At 38.9% G+C, this 21,355-nt stretch overlaps 1 pseudogene; it reads right to left on the bottom strand.

Annotated features, from left to right (window-relative positions):
* Window positions 1-6,037: 6,037 nt before the first annotated feature.
* On the bottom strand, window positions 6,038-6,136 carry LOC132297766 (small nucleolar RNA R71; annotated as a pseudogene).
* Between the last annotated feature and the right edge of the window lie 15,219 nt (window positions 6,137-21,355).

Below are 21,355 nucleotides of genomic sequence, written 5' to 3'. Positions count from 1 at the left end.
TGGCAAGGTAGCAGTTAACTGCCTAGCCAAGCACTCTATTTTCTTTAGGTTTCTCTTCCATAAAAACTTTTATTTGAAATGTAGTGCTGAACACCGGCCTTGGGTAGAATTGTTGGCCTTGGTGTTTCTTGGAAAAGCTCCTTTACATCTTCTTTTGTGAGAGTTCTTCTTATGGTGGCCTTCCTTGGACGACCCTTGCTATCATTTCCAATAAATCTGATTGGAATGAATTTTTCACTATACAACTCAGCATCTGTATGATAAACCCTTGTCATAAATGGTCGGCTATCAGCTTTCACCACTTTTACCTCATCTCCATTATAAAATATTAGCATTTGATAGAGTGAAGATGGAATGCAAAAATTTGGGTGAATCCATTCGCAGCCCAAAAGCAAGTTATAGGCTGCTGTAGATTCAATAACAAAGAAGGCTGTGATGGAAGTTCTATCTCCCACCATTAATTCCAAAGGTAGAATGCCTTGTGTCTTCACTATTCCTCCCGTGAATCCACTAACGGATATATCAGTTGGAATGATATCTTTAGGAGACTTTCCAAGCATGCGCATGACATTGACTGGAACAACATTCTATACTGAACCATTGTCCACCAAAACTCTTGCTAAGGGCCTCCCTTCCACCAGTACCTTGATAAAATAAGGTTTGAGCTACTGATTCATGCCATATGGTGGCTTTTCTAACACAATTTTCTTCGATTTCATGGGGCTAATTTCTTCAATCACAACTCCCTTCAATTTCTGGAGATACTCAGTTTTTTCTTCGAAAACTTCTTCTATATGGATACCATTATTCGGTTCCATTATGATTGGCCCAGAACTAGACTATCCAGGGCTTTCTATAAGAGGACTTGTATCTACTACATCTCCTTCCATTGAATTGGGCTGATTTGGCTGTGGCTCAAAAAATAATGGAAGAACCACTACCATATTGCAAGTAAATTCACTTGGAAGGCTCCCAAAACAGATTTTCTTACTGCTGCTGGAACTATTGGGGATTTCAAAGTTTGTTCTATCTTTTGTAGGAGGGTTGTCTGTAGTTAAGGAATTTTCAACCTCTGAAACCAAATCCAATAAATCATCAGGATCTCTAACCCCTCCTTTAGTTGGAAGTTCAGATAAATCTGATGGTTTAGCCATTTTTTGTGGCCAGTTGGACCAACCATGGTCTTTTTCCCATAATTTCCTTCTATCAGCCCTCTTCCTTTGCTGCCTTCGCTTTTATGTGCGGGTCATATAAGAGTCATCATGAATAGGGAACTTAGGATGTTCAAGCCTTCTCCACCCCTCATCTTGCAAGGTAGGAGGTCTAACCATTCTTAGTCGGAGATGTTCATTCCCCTTTCTAACCCATACCTCTGAGGCCATTTTTGGCCTTCAATGTCTATCACCTTCAGAACCTTTGTTTTGCCATCTACTACTTTCAAACTTTTTGCTAGGACGAGGTCCTGCCTGATAGGAAATTTTTTTCCTTTTTAAACTCCTTGGAAGGAATTTTGATCTCCTTTCTGCTGCCCTTCTTTTTGGATGGACCCGACTTTCCTTCTCTGGAATGGTTACAGTAACTATGTTTTCCACCTTTTGGAAAGTCAGCCGATCATAGACCTTCCTTTTTTGGCATCGGTTATCATTGGACAGCTTCTCCTTTGGAACATCTCTATGACAGCCTTCATTTCGAATTTTACACTTGGGGCAACAACCTTGCTGGATTAAGGCTATTTGAGACTCACGGAGTTGTTTTTCCAACTCGGCCACCGTTTTCTCCAGGGATGCTACAACTTTAGGACTTTCAAGTTTTCCACTAGCTCTTGAATCTGCCAAGTCCACCTTCTTCTTAGGGTGTTCCGCGGCAAGGGAAGTAATATTTGTGGCAACAACCTTGGGGAAAGGATTTTCATCAACACCCATGACTTCTATTTTTTCTGAAAACTTTAATTTGGCGTCTTCAATCACCTTTTGCACTATGTTATGGAAAATCACACAATTATTAGTTGAATGCCTTCATGAATTGTGAAATTTACAATACTCTTTCTCGGCCATTTCTGAGGTCGATGGCATCTTGTGGCCTGTTGTGAAAATCAGTTGCTTGTCAGCCATGAGCAAATCAAAAATTTGCTCGGCTTTAGCGATGTTAAAAGAGTAACTTTTAGAAGGGTCTGCCCCCTTCCACTTGGAACCAGAGGCGGCTTGCAAGTTGGTCATGGCTAACTTTGGTTTTGTCAAGGCCTCACAAGTATAAGCCTTCTTTATGTTGAGCTCGGCTACATTTATTTCAAATTCCCCTTCAGTTTTAGTGGTATACACCTCATAATTAGGATCACGATAGTAAGTGCCCTTGGAAGAGCTCTTCCGGTCTTGCTCTTCATGAAGGAGCTCTTCATACTTAGCTACTCTGCCGGCTAAGTCAAATAAGTCATGAAATTGTACACCTTCAAACTTCTTGCGAAGTTTAAATTCTAGGCCGTTCACGACCATCTTCACATACTCTTTTGGCGGCAAGGACAAATTACATTTGAACTTAGCCAGCCTAAATCTGGAAAGAAAGCTCATCACCAACTCCCCAGGTAGTTGAAAAAGTCTGGAAAGGTCTGCCATGAACACTTCAGGCTCAGCTCTATAGAACAAAGTATGGAATGAATCCTCAAATTGCTGCAAACTTTGGATGGAGTTGGCTGGCAAGTTGGAATACCACCTGAAAGCATATCTAGTCAGTGTGTTTGGAAATAAGCGTATTTTCAGCCATGGATTGGCTACTGCTTCTCCACATTAGACAGTGAACCGATTGATATGTTCCAAGGTACACTGTTCGCCCTCCCTATTAAACGTTGCAAACTCTGGAATTCTGGAATTCCTTAGAAATTCAACTTCATTAATGAACTTTGGATAAGGCTTTCTGTAAGTTGGCCTTCCACCCTTTCGAGTTAGGTGATGAGCGCTGAAAAGTGCGTATTTAAACCCCTTAAGCTTTGGTATTCTAAAACCTTTATCTATCTTATTTTACCGTTTTGTATTGATTTCGTGTTATTTTCATTTTCAGGTACTTATCCCCAAAATAAGCTAACTCAGCCGAATAAGAGCAGAAATGAAGCAATTCTGGGATAAATCGAAGAAAGGAGCAAAGTAGAGTAAAAGGAAGCAAAGGGTGGAATTTCAGTAACTTCGATCGATCTCCAGAAAAGTTCGATCGATCCAATTTCCATCGATCTCAGCACTTCAAGATAGATCCAGGCCATGATGTCATTGTCAGAGATCCCAAAAGTTCGATTGATCCAACATCATTCTCTGATCGATCGAACCTTCTTGTCCTTATCCACATGCCAGATCTTATCCAGCTGTACCACCCTACCAACCACTTTTGTCCTTTTCCCAAAAATATCTTCAAAATATCTCAGATTTGTTTTTATCCAAAAAGGCGCCGCCATTGAGGATCGATCCAGCTTCAATTCGATAGATCTCAGCCATGTTCGATCGATCTCACCTCAAGTTCGATCGATCGAACCTCCCAAATCCCGAGAAAAAAATAAATTCTAGCTCATTAAAAGTTATCTCATATCCAATCATTAGAGGATTATTGGTGTATGAGCCCAGCTCATTTAGGGTGATTTTTGATCTACCTATATAAGGAATATGAGCCACTTTTACACATATACACTTACTTAGAGAAGATAATACTTAATAAGGAAGCAAAGAAGAGGAGGAGGCTAGAGATACCATTAGAGACTCTTCATCAACCAAGGAGCAGATTTCTTCCATGGAGCTTGCCCTTGAGGGTTGGAGGACATCATCTAAGAGTGGCTAGACATCCTCTTGGGGCTAGACTTAGCCCTAAGCATACTTTATACTTCTTGATTTATGTATTTGTGAGGGGATTTGTATTGTGATTCATGTCTTGACACTTTTATATATATAGATCATGTTTATTTAATGATTTATGTGGTTTAATGCTTCCAATTGATCATTTCATTCTATCCATATGTCTATGTATGCTAGAATAGATGTTCATGTGTTTGTCTCTATTTCTTGTGTTACTGATGCATGTCTATGTGTATTGATGCTATAGATCTAGAGATTGTCAAAACATAGTGCTTAATGGCATGTTCTTGTGGTTTATTTGATGGTTCATACTCATTTCTTGATGGATTGTATCTCTCCCTTAGTTTAATTAGTTTAATTTCATGTCATTAGCTTAGTTGTAGTGTAATTGTTAAATGGGAGGACAATCCGTGCTTATTGTTGATGTTCCATACTTATGAAAGCAAGTCACATATATCTCTAACCTTGTGATGTGTTTGGATTATGAGCTTAAAGAAAGGATTAATAGCTTAATTTGATATATTGTGCTATCCACCATGTTGTTTAGACAATATATGCTTAATTTGTCAACCATGCTTGTTGGAACAACCACACACACACACTTTGTTGCAATACATATTCTTCCCCTCATTAATCATTCATTAAAGGTGTAGAAAAGCTATGCTTAGTGGTGATCTCTAAACCCCAAGATCTCTCTCTCTTTTATTCTCTTTATTGCATTATTGTTTACTTTAGTTTAATTTGCATCTAGTTTAATTCAACCAACCAACCACTACTTTGATTATTTGACCTACTAGCCCTAATCTTGATTCATCAACCTAGTACGACACCTCAATCCCTTGGGACGATCCCTTCTCACTCAATACTACATGGTATAGGTGTTAAGCGGTTTATAAATTTAAATTATGGTGACCACTTGACACTTATTTCCAAACTCAAAGTGTTGTGCATTGTATTGTGCCACGTTCGAGAAACCACCATAGTTTTTGGCGCCGTTGCCAGGGATTGATTGATTGGCAATGTCGTATTTGTAGAATCAATTAGGAATTAGTACTCTTTTGATCATGTCGTTACTTTGTTTTCAATTTTTGTTACTTATTGTGTTTGTTCTTGTTTGACTAGGAGCATTGGGCTAAGAAGGTGTACAAAGGAGTATTCAAAGAAAAGGAGCTTAGCAAGCAAAGGAAAGAGGCTAAAATCATAAAAAAAAAATTGCTAAGCTAAGCTAAAAATTTGGAGTTGAAGTGCTAAAGGACCTTTATGATCTTTTTCTTACTCAATCTCTAGTTAAATCGTCGGCCTGCGTGGAGGCTTATAATTCAATTCTTAGATAAATTATGAGCCCACGTGGAGGTAATTTACTTTTCTTGCATATTATTGTTTAAGCATGGGAGTATGGGAACATTGTATGTGGAGGAAGTTTGTTGATTATTGACTTGTTGTGAAGGTGAAGTATTTTTCATTATTGCTTGTTGTGTTGCATTGTGCATGTATGGTCATAGATCATTGAGACCCACTCTTGTCCCTTTAAATTTTTATCTTGAATCAATTGTTCCAAACCCTAGGGGAAGAGGTCGTTTTAGTCAATCCTTTTCATTAATGGAAGGACACAATGAGGACCATGTGGAGGACCTTGGTCACATAGACCAACAAGGTATCCTCCACCCTAATGTGCATCATGGTAACATGCAAGTCCCATTAAGCATGCCAAGGCCATTTGTTCATCCACCACAACAACAAGGCCAAGTTCCATTGGGAATGCCAAGGCCAATCTATGCTCCACCACCTCCCATCATTCAAGGAAACCAAGGTGCCCATGTTACACCTCCAATTGCTAATCCTCCCCTTGCTTTAAGAGATCACTATGTGCCTAATAAATATAATACACCCATATGCATTCAATTGCCACCATTTAGAGCACACCACTATGAAATCAAGCCACAAACCATACATATGCTTCCTAACTATCATGGACTTCCAAGTGAAGAACCTTACAAGCATTTGGATGAGTTTCTTGAAGTATGTTCCACCATAAAATATACGGACATGCCGAAAAAGGTCTTAAAGCTTAAACTTTTTCCATTTACCCTTAAAGACAAGGCAAAATATTGGTTTAACAATCTTAGGCCTTTTTCAATAACTTCTTAGGCGGAAATGCAACAAGAGTTCTTGAAAAAGTACTATCCGGTTTCTAAGACCAATGCCATGAGAACTTCAATTAGGGAATTTTCACATGGGGATGGGGAAACATTTCATGAGGCATGGGAACGCTTTAATGAATTACTTAGGAAGTGTCCACATCATGACATGCCCAAATGTCAATTAGTTTAATATTTCTTTGAGAGCTTATCAGATAATTACAAGGGCATGGTTGATACTTCCATGGGTGGCTCTTACATTGATAGGCATGAGGATGACGTGTGGCGTCTTTATGAAAGTGTGAGTGAAAATTCTTTGCATCGTACTTTATCTTCGAAGAATGGTAGAAATTCTGGTGGTAGGAAGAGTGTTGGCTTACATCACGTCGACCATTCTAATGAAATTGCCGCCGAAATAAAATCATTATCTCAAAGGTTTGATCAACCAAAACTCGGCGAATCAAGTATCTTCCTTCCCTAACCATTCTCATCATGCATCTAATGAGACATGTATGACTTGTTCAAGTGTTTTACATTCTACTTCCAATTGTCCTCATGGACATGTGCAAAGTGAGCATCATGAACAAGCAAATGCTATTTTTGCTAATCAAGGGAATAACCCTTATGGCAATCATTACAATCCTAGTTGGAGGAATCACCCGAACTTCTCTTAGAAAAGCTAAAGGGAGAGCTCAAACCCTTCCCAAGGTGGTTTTCAAGGAAAGTACATTCCACCTCCACTACAAAGCCAAGGTTCCCAAGGTTTTAGATCATCCTACCAATCACAAGGAAACCAATTTTCTAATTCTTATTTTCCTAATCAACCATCATATTCCCAGAGGAAATGTTAGAAATCTCGCTTTTGAAGAGAAAGTTTTGACCACTTTGGGCACTTTAGAGGCAAACACATAATTACTTCATTCTCACTCTCAATCTATTGCTAAGCTAGAAACCCAAGTAGGGCAAATAGCTAGCACTTTAAATGCTAGAGAGAAAGGAAAAATGCGTTTGAATACTCCCACAAAACTAACAATGTGTTGTGGAGACTCATTCCTCATCGGAAGGTCACACAATAGAGCATGTCAATGCGGTGACTACCTTGAGAAATGGAAAGATTGTGGACAACCAAGTGGGTATGTCCAATGAAGAGAGTGAACCGGTGCAACCACAAGTTGACACCCGTCCTGTTTCTTATCATATTCCTCCTTCATTGCATGTGCATGACCATATAAATGAGAATGTTGAAAAGTGATTTTGAAAAGAAAGATTTGCAAAATGATTTGAAAACTTCTTATGTTGAAGAGACTTCAAAGAAAATTTCCGAAAAGGTTTTTGAACCAAAAGCTCCATTTCCAGATGCCTTAAAATGATCCATTTCAAATGACAAGCAAAAGGCCAAAGTAAATGAAATCATGGACGTGTTTAGGCAATTGAAAGTCAATCTTCCACTTTTGGATGCAATCAAGCAAATTTCGGCTTATGCCAAATTCTTGAAAGACTTGTGCACCCAAAAGAGGAAGAACAAAAGCCAAGCACCTAGAAAAGTGGTATTAACCGAGCAAGTAAGCTCAATTTTGCAGCATAACACTCTTCCAAAGTTTACGGACCTTGGTTCACCTACCACTTCATGCATCATTGGTGATCATATCATTAATTGGGCTCTTCTTGACCTAGGAGCAAGTGTTAATCTTCTTCCATACTTAGTATATGTCAAATTAGGCTTAGGAGACTTGAAACCGACGTCAGTGGTTTTACAACTTGCCGACCGATCAATCAAAAAGCCTAGGGGTATCATTGAGGACGTCTTAATTAAGATTGATAAATTCTTCTTTCTTGTTGATTTCGTTGTCATTGACACGGAACTGGTCCCAAATCCTAAGAGCCAAATTCTCGTTATCCTTGGTCGTCATTTCTTGGTAACCGCGAATGCCAACATTAATTGTAGGACGGGGATAATGAAGATCTCATTTGGCCACATGAAGGTAAAGTTAAATATTTTCAATCCAACCCCCAACTCATTTGACAAGCATAAAGAGATTAATGTTGTAGAAAAATGTCATAACCTTAAAAGTGAAGGAATTGAGTTTTTGTGTGAGACCAAAGTTTCAAAAAGTCCATCTTCAACCTTGAAACCAAAGAAAGTTGTTTCAAAATCTTGTTTTAAAAGGGCGTGGAAGCCCAAAGATTGTCTTGACCAAGGACCAAAAACGTTTTTTGAGCTCAATCCAACAAGTTCCTTAAAGAACTATTTGTTGGGAGGAGTTCAAAGCACTTATCACCCTATTGAGGAGGGGATGCACTACAAGATGTTTGACCGGCGTAAAAGAGCCCAACGTCTTGCTAGAGACGTAAAAGACTAGTAAGATATTTCGTAGGGTGTCAAAACCCTATTCTTCCCTCATTTCTATCTTTAATTTCATTTCTTGTGAAGTCTAGATATTGGCTTTGGGTTCATATGCATTGCTAGGAACTGTAATTAGGATTGCATGCACTTTTATGTTGAAATTGAGCATTTTGCATAAGTTCGATCGATCTTAAAATGAGTTCGATGGATCGAACTTCCCACCTGCATCAAACCTGCATCTAAATCACTCTCTGTCCAATGGTTCGAACAAAACCTGCATATTTCAGCTCTCTGTCCCATCGTTCGAACTTATTCCTAGATCGATTTAAACTTCTTCGATCGACCCAACTTCATCTTGGATCGATCTGCAGTTTTAACACTTAGAAAAATTTTGAACCTGTATCCACCTGTATCCAAAAGCCTCTCTGTCTCATCGATCGAACATTTTTTCATTTCTTTGCATTTTCGATCGATCAAATGTATTCTGTGATCGATCTTCTTTGTTCTTTGATTTTCAATTTTGACTTTGTTTTAAATTCCAAAAATTCCAAAAAATATATATTTTATTTTTATTTTCCAAAAAGATATTTATATATATAAAAAAAATCACAAAAATACTTTGTCACTTAAGAGGAGAGATCGATGTCAGTTCGATCGATCGAACTGGCAAGGGAATGTTTTTAAATTTCGATTCAGGGTCATTCGATCGATTTAACTTGAATCAATCTCAGACCCTTGTTCCCCCTTCGCCACTGCATCCTAACTCTTCCCCATCTCTGGCGAGACTCTGAGGAGCATCCTAGGCGTCAAATCTTTCTCTCTCCTCTCGGATCTTGACTCGAATCTCACCCCCCTTCGCATCTCCACTTCTCTCTTCACTCCGGTAAGATCCGAACCTCCCTCTTGTGATTTCAAGCTTCAATTTGTTCAATACATGTTTTAAATGCTAGATCTAAGCTATTTGATGCTGAAAATCTCCATTGATGAAGTTTGAAGCTCTTTGTATATATGTATATATGGTTGTTTATATTTTGAGATTTGTTTCGATTTTTGGGAGTATGGGCCTCATAAAGTGATTAGGATTGTTGTTTTATTGTGTTGATGGGCCCATGACCATGTTCATGAAGGCCCCGTGCTATCCACATCACAGATCTGTGACTTTTCGAGTTTTACTTCATAATTAGATTGATCGAACTTTTTATTCGATTGATCTGTAACAGATCGTTCTCACTCATTCTTGATCGATCGAACTTGGATCGATCTCATATTTTTGTGATCGATCGAACTTCACAGATTTGTTTCACACATCTCACACACCATCTCTTGTGTTTCATGCCATCTCATACATGCCCAATGCCTGTGTTTTCCACATTGGATGTATTCCATACTTATATTATCTCGCATGTTTCACATCATGTCACTTATTCCTTGTCACTTAAATAGATTCATGTTTCCTATCTATTTTATATATCCTATTTGCAATACATGATTCTATGAACTATGCTTTAATTCTTTATATCGGCACTAACTTCCTTTGCAAGTTTTTCCTTTTATTTTGCAGACCATGGCTAGGGTCAAGACTGTAGCTCACGAACACTATCACCGCAGGGGCAAGCCGAGTTTGGATGATGAGGCGGGTCCATCTTATGCCCAGGAGCCCACTCTACCTTAGTCTCCAGTTGACAGCCTCTTACAGTCTTCAGACGGAGCATCTTCTTCACAGGGTGATGCTGAGGCTGAGCACATACCATTTCCACCACCACAGCCAGCTCAGCCAGCCCAGGAGTTAGACCAGCCATTACGTAGATACTCACGCCTTCGTGTGGTGCATGAGTTAGTCTTCGACACAGACTTCTTTTCCTAATCGGTGCTTACCCGGTCAGCATATGATGATATCTTCAGACGGGGCATCTCAGCCATAATAGCCCCTATCTCATACCCAGTGTACCCGAGGTTGGTCCGGATGTTCTACCAGAACCTCCAACCTGCCCCGAATAACCTGGTAGAGCTGCGGACCACCATTGATGGCTACCCGATCTGCATCACTGTGGAGACATTGTCCAGATCTTGCCAGTGTCCACTCGCCTGCCCTCTAGAGCTACACGACACATATCCCACTCTCTACAGGCCCATATATACAGACATGGCCGTTTTACTCACAGGTCACTATGCCGGTGGTGAGACCTATGCCACCTAGACCTATCTTCTAGATGACCTATGGTTTTTCGACTCTGTCCTGTTCCGTAACATCTTCACGGTCGGCCATAAGACACAGAGGCGCGGTGACTATTTGACAGCTCTATATGCATTCTATACAGGGCATTGGCTATCTATTCCAGCGCTCATCTGGAGCGTCATGATGGAGTTGTATGTTGACCACATCAGCAAGGCCAAGCCTAAAAGGGCTAAATATCTTCCATTTGGCCATCTCATCACCCAAATTCTATGAGACCAGCACTATCCCTTCCAGCCACGGGAGTAGACTGAGTCTGGGGCCTATTCCTTCAAGAAGAAGGATTGGGATAAGAGCTATAATGCTCTTATCAAGAGCCTGAGGGACCATGCTGTAGAGGCAGATGAGGATTTGGAGGCAGAGGAGCAGGCAGCAGCAGTAGCAGACCCGATAGCGGATGATATACCAGTCGATCCGGCTGCAGTACATATGGACATCGATTTGGAGTAACCTATCAAGGACGCAGAGCAGCACTCTCCAGTTGGGTCACCCATTCACGATGCGGAGCAGGCTCAGGATTATCATTCTCCCGCTCCAGCGGTACCTGAGGCTCCAGCACAGACACCCGGCTTTGGAGAACAACTTCAGGCTTTGGAGGATGCTGTAGTGTCTATTCGCACGGACACGGTCTCTCTCCGAGAGGATGCTATCCCCATTAGAGCTGATATTGCTTCCCTCCGTACGGATGTCATGACCGCATTCAAAGATCTATCCAGCGACACCTGTGGAGCACGACTTGCCAGTCCTACCTCCTCTTCCTGATCTTTCTATCCCTTTCCTCCTGTCATTTTATATATCTGCGATCTCCGCATATTTTTGATACTGTTATATTTACAGCCGTGTCTGTCAGCTTTGATACTGGATGTACTGTACTTTATTATTATTATTATTTTATATATGTTTTCTGTATAGATGTCATATTTTCATATTCTTATAGCTATCTGTTTGACTCCATCAGGTGCATCCCAGTGACTTCAGTGAGAGAGAGTACTGCCCAAAATTTTCACGACCACCCTTATACCTCTCTCTATTTTTCAGTTGCTATACCAATTACACTTGCATGACCACTGTGCACTGTTATTATCTTTTTTGTTATCTAATGAGTTTTATCTAAGTGCCAAAATTTCTGGACCACAGTTAATCCCAAGTTTGGGGGGGCTATGCCACCCACTTTGGATACTTTTGTCTCAACCATTCTTTGCCTTAATTGCACTGGTATACTCTTTCCTTTTGTTCTCTTTGCGCATTGAGGACATTGTGCCATTTAAGTTTGGGGGTAATGGTGTTTTACAGTGTTTGTTTTTAAATTCAAAATTTTGAGCATGTCTTGTGTATTTGAGAGATTTTATATGATTGGTCCATGCTAGCTATGATTTTGATCTTTTGAGGACTATATTACTTAGAATTTAGAAATTGTATGACTTGAGAGTTTAATACTCCTTGTATGCCTTATGGATGCCATTTAGCAGTAAATTTTTTGAAAGATTGATATCTTGCTTGAATTTGTGGTCTATATCATCCTGATTTTGTGATTGTTTTGAGATTCACTTTAGGATTTTACACTAGCACAGGCACACACTAGCATTCATTTGTGGGGTACATGCTTTGTTGATTATTGAATTGGTTATATCCCAATTGAGCTAGTAGTGCATTAAAAGCTTTCATTCTTGATAAAGGTGGATAACAACCCCTTTTCACTAAGTAGCCAAGATTCTAGCCTCATCAAGCATTGAACTTCTCGAGCCGAAAGGTGGAGGGCCCAAACTCTAGGTTAATAATTGAACAAAAAAAAAAAAAAAAAAGTTGCAAAAGTAATAAAAAGTGAGGACTTCTCCCAAAAGGTGAGAAGTGGGAAATGATTAGATGGAGGTTGTTTTGATTTGTAGCGTAGTTGATTTGAGCTTGTAAGTTCGTAGGGGTGTTTGAATGCCTAATGCCCTAAAGCCGTCTGGTTTGGGAGTCATTGACCTAACGCTCGACCTCATGAATTGCTAGAAAGCTTAATAGATCACTACATTGCACCATGCTTCCATCTTTGATCCTACTAAAAAATAAAAAAAATGAGTGAAAAGAATAAGCGTACCTAGATGAATAAAACTTTAATAAAAGGTCTACTTTTTGTCTTGATGACCGGTACTATATTTGTGTGCTAGTTTGAGGGTAAGGATGTGATCATTTCTTTAGTTGGCTAAGATAACAACATATTTGATGCCGGTCCACTAAAAAAGGATTCTAGAGTTGTTTTGATTTTCATGATCATTTTCTTGATGTGTGGAGGACCATACTTGCTTGCCTGATGTTGAGATTTTGGGAAATTGCTTAGAAATGTTTGAAAAATTGCATACTTAAGGTAGTTTTCTCCCAATGCTTGTTTGGAATATTGGTGCCTCTTTTGAAAGAATGAGCTTAATGTTTGTGGGTATCATTTTTAGAAACCCTCACGAGACTTCACTCGTCCACTAAGGGTAACCTAGGAGTTTAAAAGGCTTGTTGCATATGCTAAATGCAATCGTGCTCCCTACGAAAGTGGCGTTATCCATTTATTGCTTTCTAGTTCATAGTTGTATAGTTGTTCATTTCATTCCTTTACTTTCTAGTTCATTGCAAGGGACTAGCAAAATTTAAGTTTGGGGGTGTGATGAGCGCTGAAAAATGCGTATTTAAACCCATTAAGCTTAAGTATTCTAGAACCTTTATCTATCTTATTTTACCATTTTGTATTGATTTCGTGTTATTTCCATTTTCAGGTACTTATCCCCAATATAAGCTAACTCAGCCAAATAAGAGCAGAAATGAAGCAATTCTAGGATGAATCGAAGAAAGGAGCAAAGTAGAGCAAAAGGAAGCAAAGGGTGGAATTTTAGCAACTTCGATTGATCTCAAGAAAAGTTCAATCGATCCAACTTCCATTGATCTCAAGAAAGTTTCAATCGATCCAACTTCCATTGATCTCAGCACTTTAAGATAGATGCAGGCCATGTTGTCATTGTCAGAGATCCCAAAAGTTCGATCGATCCAACATTATTCTCTGATCGATCGAACCTTCTTGTCCTTATCCACATGCCAGATCTTATCCAGCTATACCACCCTACCAACCACTTTTGTCCTTTTCCCAAAAATATCTTCAAAATATCTCAGATTTGTTTTTATCCAAAAAGGCGCCGCCATTGAGGATCGATCCAGCTTCAATTCGATAGATTTCAGCCATTTTCGATCGATTTCACCTCAAGTTCGATCGATCGAACCTCCCAAATCCCGAGAAAAATCCAAATTCCAACTCATTAAAAGTTGTCTCATATCCAATCATTAGAGGATTATTGGTGTACGAGCCCAGCTCATTTGGGGTGATTTTTGACCTACCTATATAAGGAATATGAGCCACTTTTACACGTATACACTTACTTAGAGAAGATAATACTTAGTGAGGAAGCAAAGGAGACGAGGAGGCTAGAGACACCATTGGAGACTCTTCATTAACCAAGGAGCAGATTTCTTCCATAGAGCTTGCCCTTGAGGGTTGGAGGACATCATCCATGAGTGGCTAGACATCCTCTTAGGGCTAGAGTTAGCCCTAAGCATGCTTTCTACTTCTTGATTTATATATTTTTGAGGGGATTTGTATTGTGATTCATGTCTTGACACTTTTATATATATAGATCTTGTTTATTCAATGATTTATGTGGTTTAATGCTTCCAATTGATTATTTCATTCTATCCATATGTCTATGTATGCTAGAATAGATGTTCATGTGTTTGTCTCTATTTCTTGTGTTATTGATGCATGTCTATGTGTATTGATGCTATAGATCTAGAGATTGTCAAGACATAGTGCTTAATGGCATGTCTTGTGGTTTATTTGATGATTCATACTCATTTCTTAATAGATTGTACCTCTCCCTTAGTTTAATTAGTTTAATTTCATATCATTAGCTTAGTTGTAGTGTAATTGTTAAATGGGAGGACAATCCATGCTTGTTGTTGATGTTCCATACTTATGAAAGCAAGTCATATATATCTCTAACCTTGTGATGTGTTTGGATTGTGAGCTTAAAGAAAGGATTAATGGCTTAATTTGATATGTTGTGCTATCCACCATGTTGTTTAGATAATATATGCTTAATTTGTCATCCATGCTTGTTGGAACAACCACACACACATACTTTGTTGCAATACATATTCTTTCCCTCATTAATCATTCATTAAAGGTGTAGAAAAGCTATGCTTAGTAGTGATCTCTAAACCCCAAGATCTTTCTCTCTTTTATTCTCTCTATTACATTATTGTTTACTTTAGTTTAATTTGCATCTAGTTTAATTCAACCAACCAACCACTACTTTGATTATTCGACCTACTAACCCTAATCTTGATTCCTTAACCTAGTACGACACCTCAATCCCTTGGGACGATCCCTTCTCACTCATACTACATAGTATAGGTGTTTTTAGCGGTTTATAAATTTAAATTATGGTGTCCACTTGACATTAATTTCCAAACTCAAAGTATTGTGCATTGTATTGTGCCACGCCCGATAAGCCACCATTAGGCCAAATTCCTTTTGAAGGAATTCTTCAAATTGGCCTTTATCAAGCGTCATAGGTTGTGGAGGGTTGTTGTCTAGCCAACCTTGAGGTTGATTGGCCACCTGATGCCCCTCACTCGCCATAAGCAAGGGGTTGGCGTCTGCATAGTTGTTCTTCCCATGGTTCTTTCCTCCTTGGCTAGAAGTGGCTCCCTTAGAAAAGGTTGTCCCCCAACCGCCGTTGGAATGACCATGGGTGGCCTTGCTAGAACAGGTGCGGTTGGCTGAATGTTCACAGGTGGAGCATTCTGTTGTGCTTGAGGGCTGTGGTATGGCCATGGTTAGCCAAGCTGATGATGCCAAGTTTACTGGGGAAATGCCACAGGTGTAGGATTCTGAACTTGCTAGATGGTTGGCATGGGCGCAGCTTGTGGAACAGTCATCTGTGCCACTGGAGCAGTCATAGGTGCAGCTAGAATGTAAGTCTATGCCATTGGAAGGGACTGCACCTGTTGCTGAGTTGGAGGGAACGGCCCTGCATGTTGCTGAGAGGAACTTCCTTCAACAAATGTGGTCGGCCTGCTAACTTGGAAGGCCGACTGTTGAGACCTTTCAGAATTGTTTGGCCGAGGAGCCAAACCTTGGTTTGAGCTTCCAAGGGTTCGTTCCAACATAGACTCAAACCTTTAAGAGATTCGGTCTACCATTTATTCTAACTTCCGCTCGTTAGCAAGAGCGGCTTTTGCATAGTCTTGACTAACCTTAGATTGGTCTTGCGCAACTCTGGCTAAGTCTTGGGCAACTCTAGCTTGGTCTTGCATAAACCTATCTTATTGCATTGCCATCATGCAAATATTGTCCATGATGGGTCCATTTGCCATTGTTTGAGCAAAATTTTCCACCATATCATTTCATCAGGTGCGAATCGTGAATTTTCCACTGGACGTTCACTGACTTGCATCTCTTCTAGTTCGGCAGGGTCTTGGACAAACTTGCCTTGCCTTTTTCTACCGGCCATGGAACAGTCTGATTAGAATGTCCCGCCTAGAGTGCCAATAATGTTCGTCTCCTAGAAACCGGGGTCCTTTCTAAGTGCGAAAAGTAGGGTGAACGTCGGGCGTGCCAAGAACTGTTGTCATTCCAAAGTGGATATCCGAACAACTATCTAGTAGAAGATTGTAGGGATTAGGCGATTGAATGATGGACTGGAATTACCACCTTCAAAGGTTCTTTTTGCCTTGAAAAAGGACTTTCAGACTTAACTATGGCTAGTGGAAAGGAAAGCTATATTGAAAGTGCAAGACTTCAAAGTAAAGTGCTGAAAAGTAGGAATAATAAGTGCAAGACTTGAATTAAACATATTGAAAGTGCATAACATGAATGTAAAGTAATTGAAGTGTTGTTGGTTGTGTGAGTTGAACAGGGTTTGCAAACTAGCTCTAAGTGCTCTATTTATAGAGCTTTCCATGTATGCAGCAGCTTGATGTGGCAACTCCAGCGATTTCCAAATGGCCAGATTCTGGACTGCCAAGTGTCCCACGGTCTCTTGGTAGTTGTAACTTCTTCCTCCCATCTTCTCCCTTCTTTGTTGTAGACTCCAGCCATGTTCTCTTTAGTCTTCAATGAACTTGTGTCGTGGGTAGTTCTAAAGTGAATTCCCACTTGTCCTCTTTGTCAATTGACAGGTGTCCCACGTCCCTATTCTTCTTCCTCATGTTTCCGACTTCTCTCCTTAGTTTCAGACATGATTTTATTAGTTTTAGTCTTGTTATCCATGATCCTCCGTAACTTCCCTCAGTTAGTGGTAGTTCCCTTATGAAGCTCTACCACTTTTAACAGACGTATTCTTGCTTGGCCAGGTGTCCCACGATCTTTATAATCCCTTCCATTTGCAGACTCCTTTTTTCCGCATGCAACTCCATATATATCATGCATAAAGAAAGAAGTTACTTGCAGACCCACGCTACCCTTAACCTGGGTAACTTCCTTTTAGTTTAATCTTTCCTTTCATGGCATTGTGGCTCCTTCTTTCTAGCAACTTCTTCATCGTGGGCTGCATATAATACAAATATATATGTGTATAAATATGTGTCATCCCCCATTCCTTCTTTTCTGCAAACCATGTCTCTTTGATTTTCTGCAACTTCTCTCAACCAAACCTTCCTTTACAGGTTTGAAATTCATGACGCCATAGACTCCACAATTTCAGCGACTGCTTCATCATGGGATTTTAGTATATATATATTGCCATTATAACTTTTTCCCACGTCCCTCTCCTTTAGCAGACCACGTTCCTTTTCAGTAATTTCCCCTTCTTGAAACTTTTCTTTTGAGCTTGGAGTTCATAGCGTCATGACCTCCTTGATTTTAGGAGCTTCCTCATCGTGGTTAGTTTCCCAGAATATATATATATATATATATATATATATATATATATATATATATTCATCCAATCTACTTCTTTTTTCTTCTACAAACACAGTTGACTTAATGAAATAAACGTTGAAGCCTCCTCAAAATAAGGAGAGAATCCAGCCCCACGTTCTCCTTCTTCTGACTTAGTCAACTTCAGTGCTACCAATTTTGATGAATCTCCATGTACTTGGGATTCTTTTGGAAATACAACACCTTCTATAGTAACAATTCCCTAAGGAATTAATAAGTCGTGGTAAGTCTCACAGAACTCGCCATGTGTGGCCAAACTCATTCCATATAGGAAGATGTGGACCCTTGATTTTTAAAGATGGCAAGTCCTAATAGGACTTACCTCATTCATTTTAAAATAGAAAAACCCCACATGATAGAATTATACTGAACCACTTGTCTAATTACTACGTAATATTACATAACATTTAATAATAATTCATAAAAGTTATGATCCAGCGTGGTAAGTTCCATTGGAACTCGCCATATATCTCATCCTTATTGGTGAGTAGAACCAAATCAACCTTCAACAACTCCAAATCATGCCTCCTCTTTTAAATTTTTAAGGGAATTGATCCAATGTGGCAAGCTCATTGGAACTTGCCACATGTAGCCTTTCCATTGGGCCAAAATAATGGAGTAAACAAAAAGAATTTAAAATACTGAAAAGAACTACACTTCCTGAAAGATGTTACCACTTACCATTGCTTCTTTGAATAGATACTCCAGTAGGTGAATGCAATATTTGAAATCATTGCACAAACGAAACCGAGCCAGTTGAAAGAAAGTTCAGTCAGCGATGCCATTGATACACCTAGTAGAGGCATTAGGAAGTGCATCAGCACCAAAAAAATAAAATAAAATAAAATAAAATAAAAATTCCAGTTATATTATAAAATACTAGTGGTTTATTGATTTTTTCAGCGACATAACTAACATATCCAATCAATAAAGTCAAAAAAATCATTCAAATACTTGATAAAGAACATCTAAATACATGTGTACACACAAATTTTGTAGTCTGCAAATAAGAACAAAATAGGGAGCAAATATAATATTTTATTAATTTATAAAGATGGAGTACAATCCTTTGTAATAATATTCTAAAGAATAAGGTCCTCTGATTCGATCTCCTTTTTGGTTGGTTGGATCCAAGGGCTGCATGAGCTTAATCTTGAATCACCATGGAATTTGGATGAAGAACGGCACGTCTTTGGATGTGCTTATTATTGATCACCGTGAAATTTGATGAAAAATGACACGATTTGATGTGTTTAGTGTTCTTCACTTTTGGATTTGGATGTTGGGGATGAGATTTTTCTCTAGAATTCTGGATTTCTGAATTCTGAATTTGATGTCTCTGAATTTCTGGACCCTCTGGATTTCCGAGTCTCTGAATTTTTGGACCTTCTGGATTTCTAAATTTTGTCCCTGGATTTCTAGACTCTGAATTTGTGTACCCTTTCCTCCTTCCTTCAGGCCTCTATTTATAGGCTTCTTGGATTAATAGGATAATGACACATGTCCTCTCCTGATAAGAAAAAAAATCATAACTAGGCCGGGCCGGTTATATCATGATAATTATCTTTCCATTTAATCATCTGGGCTGGGCTAATTAAATAATTTAAGTTGACCAAGCTTGGGCTAATTAAATAACTTAATTAAATATTGCCCCATATTTAATAGGTCAATTTGTTAAAACAAAAGTCCATTAAAATTTTAGTGTCTACAAATTGCCCCCACTTCGAGTCCTATATTTGACAGAACTTGTCTCCTTTTTCAAGTGGGATTTAAAGTATCCAACTTGGTCTTTGAATTGTAAAAGGTTTTCCTATCCAACTTTGGATTATAAGATTTCCTCTTTCTCTTTTCTATCTAACTTAAAATTAGAATTTTACTTTCCCATTTGAACTGAATTATACAAATCCCAGTACAAATAGAAGATATTTTATTGTCTATAAATACCTATCCATACTATAGGGTTAGACATCAATTCCAAAGTCTTAGAATACTTGTTAGATTGCAGCCTCTGAAGAACTTCGCTTGCCCCGAGCAAATAATCAGTATGTCCTTTTTTCTTTCCTTTTTTTTTCATGCTTCTTTTCTTTTCTTTTTTTCTTCCTTTTTTTCTCTCCTTTTTTTTTTTTTTTTTTTTTTTTTTTCCATGCTTCTTCTTCTTTTCTTATATTTTTTTTTTCTCTTTTTTTTCCACGCTTTTTTTTTTTTTTTTTTTCACTCTTTTTTTTTTTTTTTTTTTTTTTTTCCCTCTATTTTTTTCACGGATTTTTTTCCTTTTTTTCTTCCTCCTTTTTTTTTCTACCTTTTTTTTTTTTTTTTTTTTTTTTCACGCTGGAATTTTTTTTCTCCGATCTACAGTTGGGTCGAACAGATTGAAACTTCGTCGAACTTGTTTTATCTCTAAAACTCGCCAGAGCTTCTCGCCAAATTTTTTTTCTCACCAAAACTGAGGTTTGCCTAAACGGAGCCCGCTGGAACTTTTGGGTCTGTTAATGGTGGTTAATCCCTATTCTGAACTGAAGCTTGTCAGGGTTCATGGTGTCAATTATGGGTTTTGTCGGTCTTCGTTGATGGAGTTCTTCAGTGCTACCACTGATTTACGCACTGCCCCAACATGAATTTTATCAGTTTTTTTTTTTTTTTTTTTTTTTTTTTTTTTTTTTAATGCAGGACTTCCTAAGAATTAGCTCTCCTGTTATGAATCCAAGAACGACATAGAAGTTGTTCTATGCAATCAACGCCGACTCCAATAAACTTTGCCTCCAAGCTAGCCTTTTTCCTTATTTGTGGTGGTCAACCTTGATCAGTAATTTAACTGAATCCATCTCTTCCACTAGAAGCTTTCTTTTCAGCGAGGACAACCACGATACACAGGTCTTCAATCGTGCTGTCATAGAGTGGGTTCCAGTTTGCTGCTGCTCTCATGAGACAACAAACTATATTTGAATTTAATTTCTTAAGCTTCAAACATATCAACCGTTTTGCAAGAACTTGCAATGTCTTTTATGACAATTCAATCAACACAAAGTGGTTGTACCATATCCTCCTTCATATTCACACGAGGCAATAAATATACCTATCCGCATTCATCTGCAATGAAACACATTCAAGAGGATTTTTTTTATTTTTATTTTTATTTTTTTACAGCTTTCTTTTGCACATGATCTTGGTTGCAACTTGATCCACCTTCTGATAGAAAGATCTAAATGGAACCATTTTTAGATGGGAAAGTGATGTTGAAGCTGATAAACTGCAATTTGTCAACACAACTATCAAAAGGAAGCACACAGTGGTAATCGATCCACAATACTAGGGCCACAAGCACCACGATGAGAAGTTGTAAGGATGTGACAGACAAAGCTTGCATGCCTATGCCTCCGTGTGGTGATTTGTTTTTACTTCAGCAATATCTTGGCGACGCCGTGAATTTTCCTTCACGCAATACCTCAATAGAAACCAAATTTCTCTTTCAGCAACATCTCGGTGGCAAGCAAATTTTTGTTTTTCAGTAACACCTCGACGGTGAGTCAAAATTTTGTTGCTGCAATACTTTGGCGATGACCCGGATTCTTCAGCGACGCCTTGGCGGCAAGTCAATTTTATTTATTTCTTCCAGCCACACCTCAATGACGAGCAAAATATTTTTCTTCAATGATAACTCAACGAAAATCTTTTCCAGCAATACCTCGGCGGTGAGCAGAATTTTTCTCAGCACCTACAGTCTGGCGTCGAACCAATTTATTTCTTCACAACTACACTTTGTCGGATCAAAATTTCCTTTGTAGCTACAATTACGGCGACGGACCAAAATTCTTCTTTGCAGCTACATTTTGGCGGTGGGACAAATTTCTT

Source organism: Cornus florida, unplaced genomic scaffold (assembly GCF_030987335.1).
Source record: "Cornus florida cultivar Cherokee Brave unplaced genomic scaffold, ASM3098733v1 CherokeeBrave_3.0.0_Hap2_Chr02, whole genome shotgun sequence".
In the NCBI taxonomy this organism is placed as follows: domain Eukaryota; kingdom Viridiplantae; phylum Streptophyta; class Magnoliopsida; order Cornales; family Cornaceae; genus Cornus; species Cornus florida.
Note: the sequence above shows the minus strand (reverse complement) of the source record. Positions and strands in the feature narration are given on the sequence as shown.